This window comes from Lissotriton helveticus, chromosome 8 (genome assembly GCF_964261635.1).
Source record: "Lissotriton helveticus chromosome 8, aLisHel1.1, whole genome shotgun sequence".
Taxonomy (NCBI): Eukaryota; Metazoa; Chordata; class Amphibia; order Caudata; family Salamandridae; genus Lissotriton; species Lissotriton helveticus.
In genome coordinates, this window is record NC_136069.1 from 458,545,766 (window position 1) to 458,560,659 (window position 14,894).

The 14,894-nt window shown below is 42.4% G+C and overlaps 1 long non-coding RNA gene across 1 annotated transcript in view; it reads right to left on the reverse strand.

Moving 5' to 3' along the window:
• Window positions 1-4,728: 4,728 nt before the first annotated feature.
• LOC144771684 (uncharacterized) overlaps window positions 4,729-14,894 on the reverse strand; it is a 638,338-nt gene continuing 628,172 nt past the window's right edge. Inside the window, exon 4 of the long non-coding RNA XR_013599426.1 lies at window positions 4,729-5,680. This is a non-coding gene — a long non-coding RNA (uncharacterized LOC144771684). The remainder of the gene's footprint in view (window positions 5,681-14,894) is intronic.

Sequence of the window (14,894 nt, forward strand, 5' to 3'; positions counted from 1 at the left end):
CGAGTTTACTACCCACCCACCCTGCCCCTCCACCGCCCCTGAGCACGCCCTATGCGAGCCGCCACTGTATAGGGGTGAACAAACTTTTCCACAGTATGTGCAGTGAAACTAGATAGCTGTGCTGAGATAGTTGTTTGCAAATTGGAGCTAACCAAAACTTGTGTGGTCTAGGTAAGCTGGGCAGGCAAAGAGAACATGCAATGCAAGACTCTCTACCTGAGTCTGGCATAGAGGGCAGGTATCGAGAGCCTCAGCTGCCCATTGTTTCATGAAAGCTCTCAGAGGGAGTGTGCCTACTCCAAAAATTAAAGTACAATTTCCAGTCGGAGGGAGCTAATATCTGAATGTAGACTTAAAATAAAGAAATTTGAATGATTGTGCAGGAAGATCTACTCTTTCAGCTGCTTTACCGTCTCCTGCTGACCAATGTAATCCTTTTTTTGGAGGGAAGGTTATGGTAGCTGCATCACATTTCAATTTAGTCACAAACCAATTGTTTTCTTGCAAGAAATATATTCATTTTAAGTACAAAAAACTGAGGGGCATATTATCAAGGGGGTTTATCTCCGCTTTTTTGGCTTTAAAAGCCAAGAAAGGGGAGATAAAATTATCTCCCTATTACCTAGCTGTCGCTAACACCAGTTAGCGACAGCTAGTAGGAGATAGCGACCATCTTGGGCCCCACTTTGCATGTCAGTGATATTTATCACTAATGACATGCAAAGTGGGCGTGCCAAGATGTTAGCGCCTGGAAACAGTCGCTAACATCGCTATCTCCTATTACCAACTTTTGGAGATATTCGCGCTAAGCGTGAATATCTCCAAAAGCTAACACCTGCCCAGAGCAGTTCTTAGCCATGTTATCCAATGGGAGGTGGATAACATGGCTAAGAGCATTAGCTCGGTAATGCATGAATATCGCGGACTTTTCAGCGATATTCATGCATTGCGGCCGTTTTTTATCGCATTTGCGATAAACCTTCGTAATACCAAGGTTTATCTGCGATAAAAATCGCCGCAGCTCAGCGGTAAATTTTTGTCTCTAACCAAGCAATAGCAATAATTATCGCTGTTGCTTGGTAATATGCCCCTTAATTTTTGTAGTGAATAGATTTGCTTTTGTTATTAATAAATTTGTGAAGGAAGTATATGATTTTTTTTCACAATTTGTATTGAGTCAAATGTATTGTATCAGGTATATAAACTTGCTTGCTGAGGATAATTATGATCTACCTTGAACGACCTGGAACAACCTCACACTTCACCTCCTTACCTCATCCTTTCTGCTTGAATTCAGAAAAGGACTCAAGACCTGGTTATTCAACTGAGCTACCCTGCAGCATCATTCTCCGTGATTGGATATCTTCAAAGGTGATTTGCCCCTTTATACAAATACAGATTGATTGAGTGATTGATTGTAGAAATGGGTGTATTTCACTATGTCTGCAACATGAAAAATACATGAATAAATCTGAGACTAGAAGTGTCATTTGGCGAGTAGCCACTGGGACCACTGAGTGAGCTCCCCTGGCAGATGACCACTAGTCTAATTTAGAGATCTGCTGCAAGCTTCTTCAGTGGAACTGGTGTCACAGCTGCAATGAAATAACTTTGCCAAGTAGGCACTATGTTTGATGCTCCTCCTGCACCACGGTTTTCTATTTTCAATAAACAAACTACCAAAGTAGAAGTTTGATGATGCCCAGGGAGTTTTCTTCCTGCAATGGGGTACATTGTTTGTATTCCCTGCTCCAGATTTCAGTGCCCCGCATGGAGGTTCCAGATGGGGAAATGAGTGATGGTCATCCTGTCCTTAATATGGTGGTGTAGCCATCACTATGACCAGGAGGCCCTGTGCTGAATGGGCTGCAAGGTCCATCATTTATGGCTGTGAAGTCAGATGAGACTCTGCCATTTCATAGCCAGTACTTCCCCTGACTCTAAATAGAGAGGCGGAACTGCAGATTTGGTGGGGCAGGATTTTCTCCATTTTACGGCAGTGCTCACACTCTGCCACACTCAAAATGACCCTTTTAGTAACTTCATCACACTGAAAACACTGGTATGCCACCTGAGATCAGTCGACGAGAGGAGGGGTTGATTAAATTAACTTTCAATGATGTTATATTCTTCTTCATAGGCAGATGGGAGGCAGCAGAACAGACATTAGTTGATGTATATTTCGCCTATTTTCTTCCTCCAATCATCAGAACTAACACTCGCATAGCAGAGCTATTCTTCAGCCATGACAGATAGCACAGCTGCCCCCTCTCAGACGACTGATCCGTTGGTCACCACAGACATCAGAACTAGCCCAAAGGCCATCAAGAAGGGGAGTCAGAAGGTCAAAATTTCCCAATACCCTAGGTTTTCAGGGCCCTTAAACTGTTTTGCAAAATGTATCTATGTTATGTGGTCACATTAGGCCTGGGCAAGAACACCACCATTTTACATACTCACGTTTAAAGTTGACATCTTTCTTGCACATTAACATTTGACACGCATTTGCTTACGTGCCTGTATGGGACAATACTGTCTGAAATGACTTTGCTTGGATTTAAATTTCTTCGTAGGAATAATATTAGAGCCTTGAACATTCTGCACAAGAGTCAAGTTCACTGTGCAAAATGTTTTGTTTGTTATTATCTGCTTGGTCACAGCACTGAAAAGATAGAATCAATAATGGTGACCTGACTGGGGCTTCGGTATGGCAACATGGATGAAGTTTGTTATATAAACAATATCACTCCTTTGGCTAGTTAGAGCAGCATTTAACTGACACTGTTGAAGTCACCCCATGCCGGTATTAGGAGCCCAGCTGAATCCTGTTTACTTACTGAGAAGGATGGTGTCCAGCTCTACACTAAGATGGGGTGTTAGATGGAACATACTCACAGGTAACTGGGGAGTTAGACCAACCTCAGAGATTCTGGCAGATTCACTCACACCATAATAGGGAGTGTTAGATAGGAGCATAACTGTAACTATACTCAGGTGCAAGCATATGATCTATGTAACAGCACAATGGTTGACCTGTTCATTTTCTTAAAAATTCTTGTGATGCTGATTACTCTGTTTTGCTTTCTTCTGTTTTATAACTGCACCACACCTAATTTACACAAGAATCGTATTGCTTCAATAAATATTTGCAATACTAATTTAAGTGTTCTTTGTGTTTCGTTTTGGGCCTGCAAGAATCACCAAATGAAAGGGCTTTAGATCTGTTTCTATGATTTCCTTGAGGAGTCATGGTTGTCATGTTCTGAGGTTGCAAATACCACCTGTTAGACTACAGGTACAGTTGGTGCACTGTGAGCTAGCCAGGACTAAGGCCAACATATTCTGCTTACTCAGTCTCGCACTGTTTTCTTGTTTATGCCGTCCAAAAATGCACAGTTTTACTGAGAAAGTATGAACTGTATGACATGGTGCCATCAATGTTCTGGCTTGGGTACTTATTTAATGAGTCTCCTAAGTAGTTTTTCTTTTGTATGTCCAAAGACCCTATTCACCAACTAACCAGAGACATCTGCGGTGCTAGGGAAAAATCCTCCTCAGCTAAGTATGGAACCGCTATTTCTGGCTGTAGGTTGTTCAAGCTTGAACCTTTAAAAGGATCACCCCAAATAGGTACCCTCTTTAAATTCCACAAATTCCAAATACGTTCATGGTTAATCCAGGGCAGGTGGTTCTACCACTTAATTGCAAACATGCATTAACCCAAATGTTACTACAACATGGGCTCCCACGAATGGGAGGGATGTTATCTTTGTGGTAGAGGCCCACAAAGCGTACAAAACAGTAGCATTCTAATAATGGATTACATTCCAGGCAGTAAATACCAACTCAGGGAATTTCCACACATACACTGAAGTAGCAGTACATAACCAATACAGAGCATATGAGGATTTAGAAATCCCACTCACTTATCAGGATCACATGAACTGGTTCCTAGGCACCTTACTACATACAATGTAAAATGTTAGACTAGGTCCCATCAGTAATGAGGGAGCAACATGGCCAGTCTTAGCTGGTTACACACCATATCCAGGTACAGCAACCATCCCAGTGTAGACCTTGGAATACTATACAGAGATTTAGTTACACTCTATTGACATCTAGTACAGTTCATTATTCGAACCATAACTGCAATACCACACAGGGTTGCGCAGGCTGCATAATCACAATTGGCTATGCTGAAACTAATCCAGTAACCATTAATGCAATAATGGACAATGTTTCCAGCAGACGGGATGAGATTCCATTCTGGATTGCACAAAAAACGAAACAGCTTAAAGCAGTGTTTACCCCGACAGGACCACCAGGAAAAATATATAATTCTCACACTGTGCCTGCCAATGGGGGTGGCTCTGCCGGTGGAAGAGTGCGCGACTTGGGTCACAGTCTTTGTTGCAGTTTATACCAGAATACATGGTACACCATCATTAGCTGCTTGCCTGAGGTACTTTAACAGATTCAAAATGAGTATGGGGCAGCCCGTGCCTTGAATTTGGGGATGAAATTAATGGGCAATTTTGCAGCAGTATCTTCAATCATACTAATTAATATAAAAAAGAAAGTAGCAGCGTTTGCTATACATCAGCGACTTACACAGGTTGCTCCAGTACATAAGGAGCGCAAACTACCTAAAATTATTGAATTAGCCTATACATCCACAGGTAGAGATAATTTGGGAGCTCGATCTAATAAACCACAACTTTTTTTTTTAAACATACTTTATTAAAACCATGTCAGCATAATAAAATGACAGTGGTTATACATACGGCATTTTTGTCTTTTGTTGGTTGTCAAACTGATACATAACATATGTACTGATACGGCATATCTTCTCGGTAATAAACCACAACTCAAGGGTAATGCTTAAAAGGAAAACTTGAAGCAGGCACCTGTGTCTTCAATAAAATGGTGGGACAATAAGACAAATAAAGAAAGACCAATACACAGGGTGTATCTCCTCAGCAGGAGTTCTCTGAAAAGCGCTATAACTTGTGTTACTGTGATACAATTAAGAAGCCTGATAGGTATATATACTCTTGTGGCAACTGAAAAACTCTTGGAAAAGACTGCGCAACAGACTATCAAGTTCACTATGGCACACAGATCAATATTTCAAATGATACACATCCCTTGTCTATAGGTGACAGGACTACATATGAATGAGCAGGTCAACATTTTGTGTCACTTTCAACTTAGTACTTTATCCACATTAAAATATCTCAAGGTATGTTATTTTCAATGGTCAAGAAAACTGAACCAAGTTTCAGCACTCTGTATAACCATTTGCACTGGGCCCGTTCCCGTAGAGCAATAAACTCCAACCGAGGTTCAGCACCTGGTATGTTCATACGTTCATCTAGGCTGCTCCTGTGGAGAGAGACTGAAGGCAGTTTGTCTCAACAAAGAGCAGAAAGATTGTACCTGCTCCATTGATCAAGGAAACAGTCTTACTTGACCTTAGACCATTGGGACATTAAGCCACATATTCCTGCAGCTTCCTTGAACACCGACACGTTGGAAAATGAAGCAGCCTCTACCTGCAGCTTTCCTAGCAACCGCACGTCACAGAATAATCCACACTTTATCCGCACTAGGCGGCTGGACGTGGCCAGTTTTATTCAAGCAAATCCAAGATGGTGGCCGCCATTGGTTGCTACAGGAACTGAGGAGGGACAAATAATGAGAGTTAGCAAAGCTCAATGAGGCAAAACAACAAGCATTGGCAAAATCGCGGTACAACAGACTTTATTCCTGTAAGTCAAGGATAAACAGCAACTATGGCAGGGTAAAGGCAGTTAAAGTCAATATGGGTATCAATAAGCATTGCACTCCATAAGTCCATCGTGTACACCACAGTTTATAGTAGTCACTGTATACAATAAGCAAACTTCTCATGGATGGGCAAGCAGAGTCCAGCAGGTTCTCAGGGTCATGACAGTATTAACTTGTTCCAGTACAATAAGAGATGGAGACATCATGATGGCTGTCAATGCTGTGAGCAATGGCCTCCTCTTACCAAAAGGTTTTACACTAAAATACTCTTACCAGTTGAGTGTGCAAAATAATCCTTTTACTCATATTCCTGGAGTGGGGGATAGAGTAATATCTAATTCATATCACAGGTTAGGATTGATCCTAGCAGTTCATGAGGGTCTAGCATCTGCTCACATGGGGTGGTGGCTATAAGTTCACTATTGAAGCAACGCTATTAGTGGCCAGGTCTTTGCAAACAGGCTATTTACTAAATGTGACATTTGCCAGTAGATAAAAGTTTCCACCACAACTCAGCCACCACAGGCACCTCTCTTGATCTCAAACAAGCCTCTGGCTTGTGTCTATCTGGATCATTGCGGACCCTTACATGAAGATGGGTCTCACAAATACATCATGTTACCAGTGTATTCCTGCTCTCAATTACTATGGGTATGGCCACTGCGATCAGCGAACTCTCAAACTGTTACAAAGGACTTGCAAGTCTTTATCAGCACATATGCAGTAGCCACATTCCATTCAGGCCAGGCTCCTACATTTGCCTCTAGGGCTTACAGAGATACCATGGGAACACCGGGTGTGATTGTGCCTTATTCCTCACCACACCATCCTGAGGGAAACACGGTAGTGGAGAGGAATAAATGTGTCTTAAATCAGACTTTAACAGCTAGAGCATTATATTCAGGTCGCAGATAGGTTCACCACCTGTACGGAGTACAGATAGCCTTAAACAATCTCCCTAGAAGATCCTTGGGTGGTCGGACTCACTATAAAGTCCTGTTAAGTGTTAAAATGTGGGTTCCAGACCTTGAAAGTCCCAGTACACTGGTGGCAGAAATGCCTTTTGAAATCAGTGAATGCTTGGATGTTTTACAGGACCTGAATAACTTCAGAGACACTCAGATCAATGTCCAACTGAAACATTCCACCACTGGTGATGTGAAGGAACCACCAGCAGCTCCTGGTTGGATTCCAAAGATTGGGGATCTAGCACAGGAGAAAATAGTCAACAAGAAGGAGTTAGGGCAATCTTACAGAGCTCCTGTGCCTATCCTGGCTGTTGTTGATACCAGAACAACACTTTTACTTCCCCTTGCCAAAGGAAAAAACAAGAGATTTGTGTCAATTGATCTTAATAAACCACAACATGTGGCCAGTTCTACACTCTCACAGTCTCCGATAGGAAATCCCATTACATGCTTTAATCAACAATGAAGTTTCTTCTCCCTGGCTGGGGACTGCTAACACTGAAGTGTAACTACTTTCAGTTGCATCCACAAATACCATCCAGTAGTCTTTTATTACCACACAGAGTTCAACTCTACAAGAAGACAATGATGATGTTTACAGCATCCCACCATTAGAGTCATCTACCAGTTCTACACAGCTCCACCAGCCTCCCAAGTTTGAACAGACAGCCTCTTGCTTTTTTGTGAGCATTGATGACTTCTCTTTGGGTTGTCAGACTCACATCTACAGAGGGGACTATGTGAACTTTTCATTTGGCTTAAAAAGACATACCTTATCCCTCCATGGATATACATTTGGATTATAAATTTTGTTGCTTTTCCTCTTACTTTGGATTGGGTTTGTGACTGTCTTTTTTTTGCTTCTGAATGGATTTTATCACACAAAATGCTCTGCTGTTGAACTGGTAAACGAGGTTTTGAAACCCCATTCTTCGTCACACAAAGTGGGAAGAGACATTTCCCTGGTGAACTTTTCAGCTGTTCCGGTTCCTGCTGAGATTGTTTGGGAAAATGTACCTTATGATATATTCAGACCCTGGTTCTGTTGGGAACTAACACAGAGTATATGCATTTCCATTCCTCCTCTATTTGTTTTTGCTTTAGCATCCAGGCAGTTTTTTTGCGTGATTTCTTTACCTCTTTCGGCATTTTTTCCGTTTGTGAGCTGATCTCTCTTCTCTGTAGTTTCTCAGCACAACTGCACTTCCTTTTGCTTTCTTTAAATTCTTTATCGTCAAAATGTGACAAGGGACTGCTTCTTGTGTGCACTCTTTGTAAGTTTTGATGCTAGTGTGCAGACAAGGCTTCACACATTATTGTTGCCCGATGTTTCTCAATTCCTGTGGCCTGAAGAGCACAGTCTAGTTTCCACCATGAGTATCTGGACAGGCATGCAATGCTCAACTTGATTTGTTTTATAGATGGACCAGCATTGAATGGGAGTTTTTGGCCTGCTGGATTGTATTCCCTGTGCATCAACGTACTAACATTAACCACAATCGATATTGATTGATGCTTGAATACGGTCCAGTGTTGGACTTGACATCTTATGTACTTGCTTAGGACCTTCTTACTTAGTAAGATATATTCCAATGTGGAGATGTTTTTGAAGGTAGGCTTACTTTTACCTTCCACGGAGCCTGATTGATCAGCAGATCCCAACTCAAACTCGCTAGTGCAGGCTTCCAGGCTTTTCCGACCACTGTCCCCTCAGCTTATCTCAGGATGACACATATCTTGAGTGTTGAAGTCTAATGCCACCAGGCACTCTTGCCATACATGCTCGTAAAGGAACTCTTTTATCAGGTCAGTAAACTCTGTGGCCTTTGCTATTTTCATATCCTTGTTTGGATTAACATAAATGTTTAGCACTATGATTGAGGTGAAAATTCCATCTATTACTATGCCATTTATGCTGAGGATCAGCACATCATGTGAGTAGGTGCTCCATTGCTTTATTTGTACCCGCAGATCTAGTTCCACCTACTCCGAGAGACCTCCCATTGGTCTTCCAAATAGATTTTTCTTTTGAGCCATTCTGTGAATTGCCTGGAAACCAGAAATGGAGCTGGGCGTAGTCGACCATGTTTCCTGCCGGCATAGGATGTCACCAGTTTGTAGGAATTCCATAGAATTGTTATCACTGAGTTAAGGCCTACAAAGCTCCAACTTATTATCCTAATTGTGGCTCTGTAGGCCTTCACCCTTTGCCCCAAGATGCTAGGAGTTCAACAATAGAGACAATATCGATTTGAAATCTCTATGGGAAGCTAGAGATTGACAGGTTCAGGGGACAAGACTTTATTTAGAGCATGCCTCATACCAAACCAACACATTTTCCTGAATAAAACTGTGCAGCAGACATCCTGTATCAGCATGGCCAAGATAAAGGACCTAAATACTACTTTTGCACAGTTTGAGTATTGATAGCAATTTATAAATTACATGGAGGACACATTTCGCAGCATGCTTAGGAATGGAACAAACCATTTTTCGCATTCCAGTCCAGAGGGATGGTTGGTGTGGCCATTAGATACTAATGGATGCCAAGCATGTTTTCTGTACAACACAAAAGGGCTCATGATATGCAAGCCAGACCCATGTTAAGTCCAGACGCAACACTCAGGAGTGGTAACATCATTCAGAGTTGGAAAGTTGTGTGTAAAGTGGTTAAAGCATTCAACGTTGGCTGAGCCGAAAACAACACTTGTCACGTCTTTCTGATGACATGATTCTACAGAATGTTTTGTTAGGTCCTCAAAAGCTACGTAAAAAGCTCTTTCTGTAGGCTATATACAATGAAGTATGGAACGCTTCACAGCAGGAAGCTTCTGAGAGAATATGTGAAATTGACAGAGCAAACTTAGAAAAGGCTCTAGGAATGTTTGACAATGGTATGAATACATTTTCCAATAGGATATATTCTCTGGGTAACATTGTGTCATCTGGTATTGGTATCATATAGAGTGATGTCCTTTTAGCAACATGGGCAACCACAGTGTAGGTCCAATATGATCTCTCTTCAGCACGTACATTAACCACCAGAGTTATCTTGACACTTTGAGTGGTGTCTGACAACTACTGGATAGACAAGGCACTTTCCAGGGGGTGCTTTGAAAACTGCTGCACTGCTGCAAAACAGCCCCCAGTAACAAAACGAGCAGCCCACCCTTCCAGCCTCACGGGGAAACACCTGATGCCCGGTACGGTGAGTTTGGCCTTGTATAAAGTGCTTGGGGAGGGGTTTGTACATAAGGCATGGATCCTACCTTTCACTTATCATTGTAGGAATGGTATGCCTGAGGTTTTTCTTTGTGGTATAGACTGCGAGAACACTTTAGTTCATTCTCTCTTTTGAAAAGAGGTTGCACTTCATGGCACATGCAATGCATTCAAGGCAAACTTGTCATGTTATCTGAGAGGTTCCTCTGCTGCATTAAATATTCCAGCATTCAGATTGCTTTCCAATGGGAACTATTTGATGTTACATGGTCAAGGCTGCTGCGGGGTGAAGTCAGGAATACTATATCTTATGACGGTTTCTGAGGTTGTGCCCTGTTGTGCAAAAGTGCTTTTCCCAACCGCCTGTACAGTTAGGGAAAGCTTATAAAATGGTCGTTGATTACAATTTTGAAGGCAAACTTTGATGCTTTGAGCAGACTTAAAGCCTTATTGTGTCAGAATGAAGTGGCACCACAATTGTACATGCTCACGTTTAAAGTCATCTTTCTTGAACGTCGACATTTGACACACATTTGCTTGCATGTCTGTATGGGATAATATTCTCTGAAATGACTTTGCTTACATATACATTTCTTCGTAGGCATATGAATAAGCTAAGTTCACTGCACAAAATGCTGTTGTATTTATTATTGTCTGCTCAGTGACAGCTGTGTAACAATAGAATCAATAATGATGGCCTGACTGGGGCTTCATCATGGCAACATCGATGAAGTTTGTTATATAAACAACAACACTCCTTTGTCTAGTTAGAGGAAAATTTAGCTAACATTGTTGAGGTTGTCCCATGCCAGAGTTCTAGCCCAGGTGAATCCTTTTTACCTCATGAAAAGGATGGTGCCCAGCGCTACACCAAGACAGGCTCCCAAAAAAGCATACCCACAGGTAACTGGGGAGTTGGATCAACCTTAGGGATTCTAGAAGATTCGCCCACTCTAGGAACACTAAGATAGTGAGTGTTATGTAGAAGCATAAATATAACTATGCTCAGATGTCAGCATATGATCTATGTAACAGCACAATGGTGGAACTGTTCCTTTTCTTTACCTTTCTTGTGATGATGATTAACCTGTTTTGTTTCCTTGTATTGATAATTGCAGCGCACCTATTTCACACAAGATTCTTATTGTTTCAATAAATATTTGAAATGCCAATTTGAGAATTTTGTGGGTTTCCCTTTGGGCATGCATGAGTCACCAAATGAAGGGTTTTAGATCAGTTTCCATGATTTCCTTGGGGAGTCAGGGTTCTCATGTTCTGAGGTTGCAAATGCCACCTGTTACCTTGCTAACTTAGGGGGACAGATGGTGTACTGTGAGCTAGCCAGGACTACGGCCAACATATCCTACTGATGGTGTGCGTGGACTCAGTCTCACACAGCTTTGACGTTTATGTTGTCCAAAACACAGTTTTACTGAGAAGGTATGAACTGTATAACATCTAGAGGTTATAAATCAATTGTGATAATGATGAGGCAGCTAACACAGCTATACCACTAGATGGTGTAATATGGTGGAGCTGCTTTTTTAAATTTCCTGGCTGGAGGAAATATTTAACTTTTAGAAAGGTGCTTATCTTCTTAGGAGTGCAGCATGAACATTTTGACCTAGGCCTCAGAACAACTTCTAACATAGGGGGCTTGGCCTTGCTCTCCTGATTTCTCCCTAGCTAGGTGCATGTCTGTTTGTCTGTCTGCTGCATTCTATCTGTCTCTGCTGTTTATGCATGTTTTTGTCCTGAAGAAGATGGTCGTATCAAGCTCCTCAACTGAAACGCGCTGTAGCTTAGTGTTAGGTTAAATTTGTGGAAGATAGAAACATTCGTGGACAGACAATTTATTCTCCTGCTGTGTGCTGTCTTTGTATTGTTCCAAATTAACGATCAGAGGGCACATTTGATTTGTTTCTTATTATTTACAGATTTTATGGGATGTTTTTATGATGTACAGATTTTATGAACTTTTTTATGTATCATATTACTCTAAATGTATCATGACATAGTCTACTGTATGTTTTTATTGAAAGAAAAATTCTTTAATAAATGGAATATAAGTGTTCTTACATCCAGAGTAAGTGTGTTCCCTTGGTGATGTGTATGCAGTTGTGAGTATCGATTGGATTCATTGTATGCAGTGGCTCTAATGGGATATATATTTTTGACTGTGGGAGGTAATAGCCTTTGAGCAGCTACTCCCTACAGATAATCTGCCCCTTAGAAGACCACAGCCTGTGGTGTAGGCCACTTTTCCTACCCAGAACCTAATACTTCTGCTCTCCTAAAGACTGCAGAAATTCTCTTTAGGTGAGCAGATCAGAGTGTCCTACCCTGGAGGTGTAGCCAACCTTTCTGGAGGTGCACACCTCCTGCATACCTAATTTCCCACCTTGTCTGGGCCCAGCGCCTGGGGCAAGGGGAGACTTTGTCCTCCTCTGGAGACATTCCATATGTATATCAGAGGTGGTGAAGCCTTTGTGGCTCACCGCTCTGATTTGTCACTTCACTAGCCCATTTGGGAGGAGGGAGGTGTGACTTCCTTCCTGCCCAAGCCTTTGTTCTGACTCCTGGGAGCATCCAAACTGCCTGGCAGGAGGTCAGAAACCAGCCAAAATCAAATGTCAGCTGTGGTAGTCAGGTGGGTAACCTCTAAGGTCGCCCCCTGGGTGCATGCCAGCCTTCCCTTGAAACCAAATTCATATCAGGGGAGGGAAGGCAAGTTGGCTGATACCAAACTCAAGATATGTAGGTGATATCATAAGGGAGCTAGCAGCCCAGGTATGCCTGGGTACCAGTCCCATGTTTTCCTATGGACCACCTATCATTTACAGTACACTTTAATGGTAAAGCCACAATAGAGACATGTAAGTTTGCCCCTACATGTCTTCACTCTTAATATACTGCACCCTACCTCCTGAGTACAAGAGGTGTTCTCTAGGAGTGACTTACATATACTAAAAAACAATGCTGGACTTGTCACATATGGTGTGGACAAAGTCAACATGGAGCAGAAAATATGGTTCCTGAAGCCTGCAATGGCAGGCCTGCTGTCATTAGTTTACTTGGGTGCTCAATGTGGCACAACCAGTGCTGCAAGCCTAGAGTACCCCTTTACCAACCATCCCCTGGGTACCACAGTTACCACTTACCAGGCACTTATAAGGGAGGTAAGCTCTTGTCAATTGAGGATGCCAATCACACATATCATTCTAGTGGAAAGAACATGGGCACTGGAGCCTGGTTAGCAATCCAAGCCTGGCTCAAGAACCTGGGTGGCCTAAATTGCTCTCTTACACTGTCCAAATTTGTAAAGTCCTTAGGCATCACCCTGGACAAAAAACATGTCAATGAAGGATCACATCAAAAACTCAGCCAAAAGAGTGCTTTACACACTAAAACACCTAACAAAAATTCAACAAATGATTCCCCTGCTGATTTCAAAATGGTAGTACCATCATAGTCCTGGACTATGAGAATGACATATTCACAGGGATGTCAAAAATTCATCTTGCCCCCCCACCCCAGATCAGTTCTAAACATGGCAGCCCAGCTCATAACAGGTGTCAAATGGTTTGAACACATCAAACCAGCCCTCAAGATCATCAAATAGCTTCCCATCAAAGAAATATGTATTTATAAGACTGCTTGCATCACCCACAAAGCACTTCAAATACATACCCCCAACTATTTTGAAAACAAACTTATGAAAGTAGGAAGAACCAGAACTCTGAGAAGCTCCAACTCACTTCTTCTCATACATCCTAAACTTCAAAGGAAATCCACCCAGACTCGCTCTTTTTCTGGAAATTCACACAGGATATGGAACTCACCGATGCAACCCATCCTTCTTCTGCTTCAAAAAGAACCTGACATCTTCTCCTCAACAAATACTTTAACACACACGCTAACTGAACTGTGTTCCAGTAGCTCACTCTCTCTATGACTAGACCCTTAGTGATAGCCAGTTCTTTAATTGTTTCAGCTGTCTAATATGTAATTTACTCCTTTAACTCGTGCTGTGCTAATTATCCACACACTGTAACGACCCTAATTGTCTAGAATTTCACGTTGCCTCTTTTTATGATTGTACTGGAATCAAAGTGTCTTGTATTATATGTAAAGCTACTTTTACTCTATTTTCATTTTATGTGAGGCGCTCTGATAACTTCGGGTCGCGCTAGCAATTTATAAAATCTAAAAATATATAAAGCAGGCTTCAATGCACTGTCAGAGTTGTAAGCCAGCATCTAGGAGTTCAAATGGGGGCCCAAAAGTGGGGGGACATTGGCTGAAAGTCCAGTTTCCTACAGGTGGCATGCATGCTGTGGCCACAAAAATGTGTGAGTGACGATGGTAGAAAGACAAATTCCTGCTTGCAGGATGTTGCCAGATGTGATGTCATGAATGGCTCCTAGAGTTGACACCAGGTTTCTTTGTATCACTGCAGCCACACAGAGAGTATTATCCAAAACACTGAATTATCCTAACACAAATAGCATGAGTCTATGGGAACGTCAGTATTACATGGTACATATACATGCACCATGTCTTCTCATGGAGAAGTGTGGCTCACTGGTGGAGAAGTGTGGCTCACTGGTGGAGAAGTGTGGCTCACTGGTTGGAGAAGAGTGGCTCACTGGTTAGAGGAGGCAGACCCTGATGCAGAGGTCAGGGGGTGCAGAGGTCAGACCCGGGACCAGGGTTCAATTCCCGACGCGGCAGGGTCTTGAGCCCAAATGTCCACGGACTCGATAATTCTCGCCTCTGTGCCTACTCGAATCATGAGTTCACACTCTGCAGCTCTGGGCAATAGCTTGCTTAATCTCCACTACGGCCCCCTGCGGCGGGATGCCTGGTCTTCACCTTGGGGATGCCCAGTAGGGGTAATGTCGCAGGGAAAAC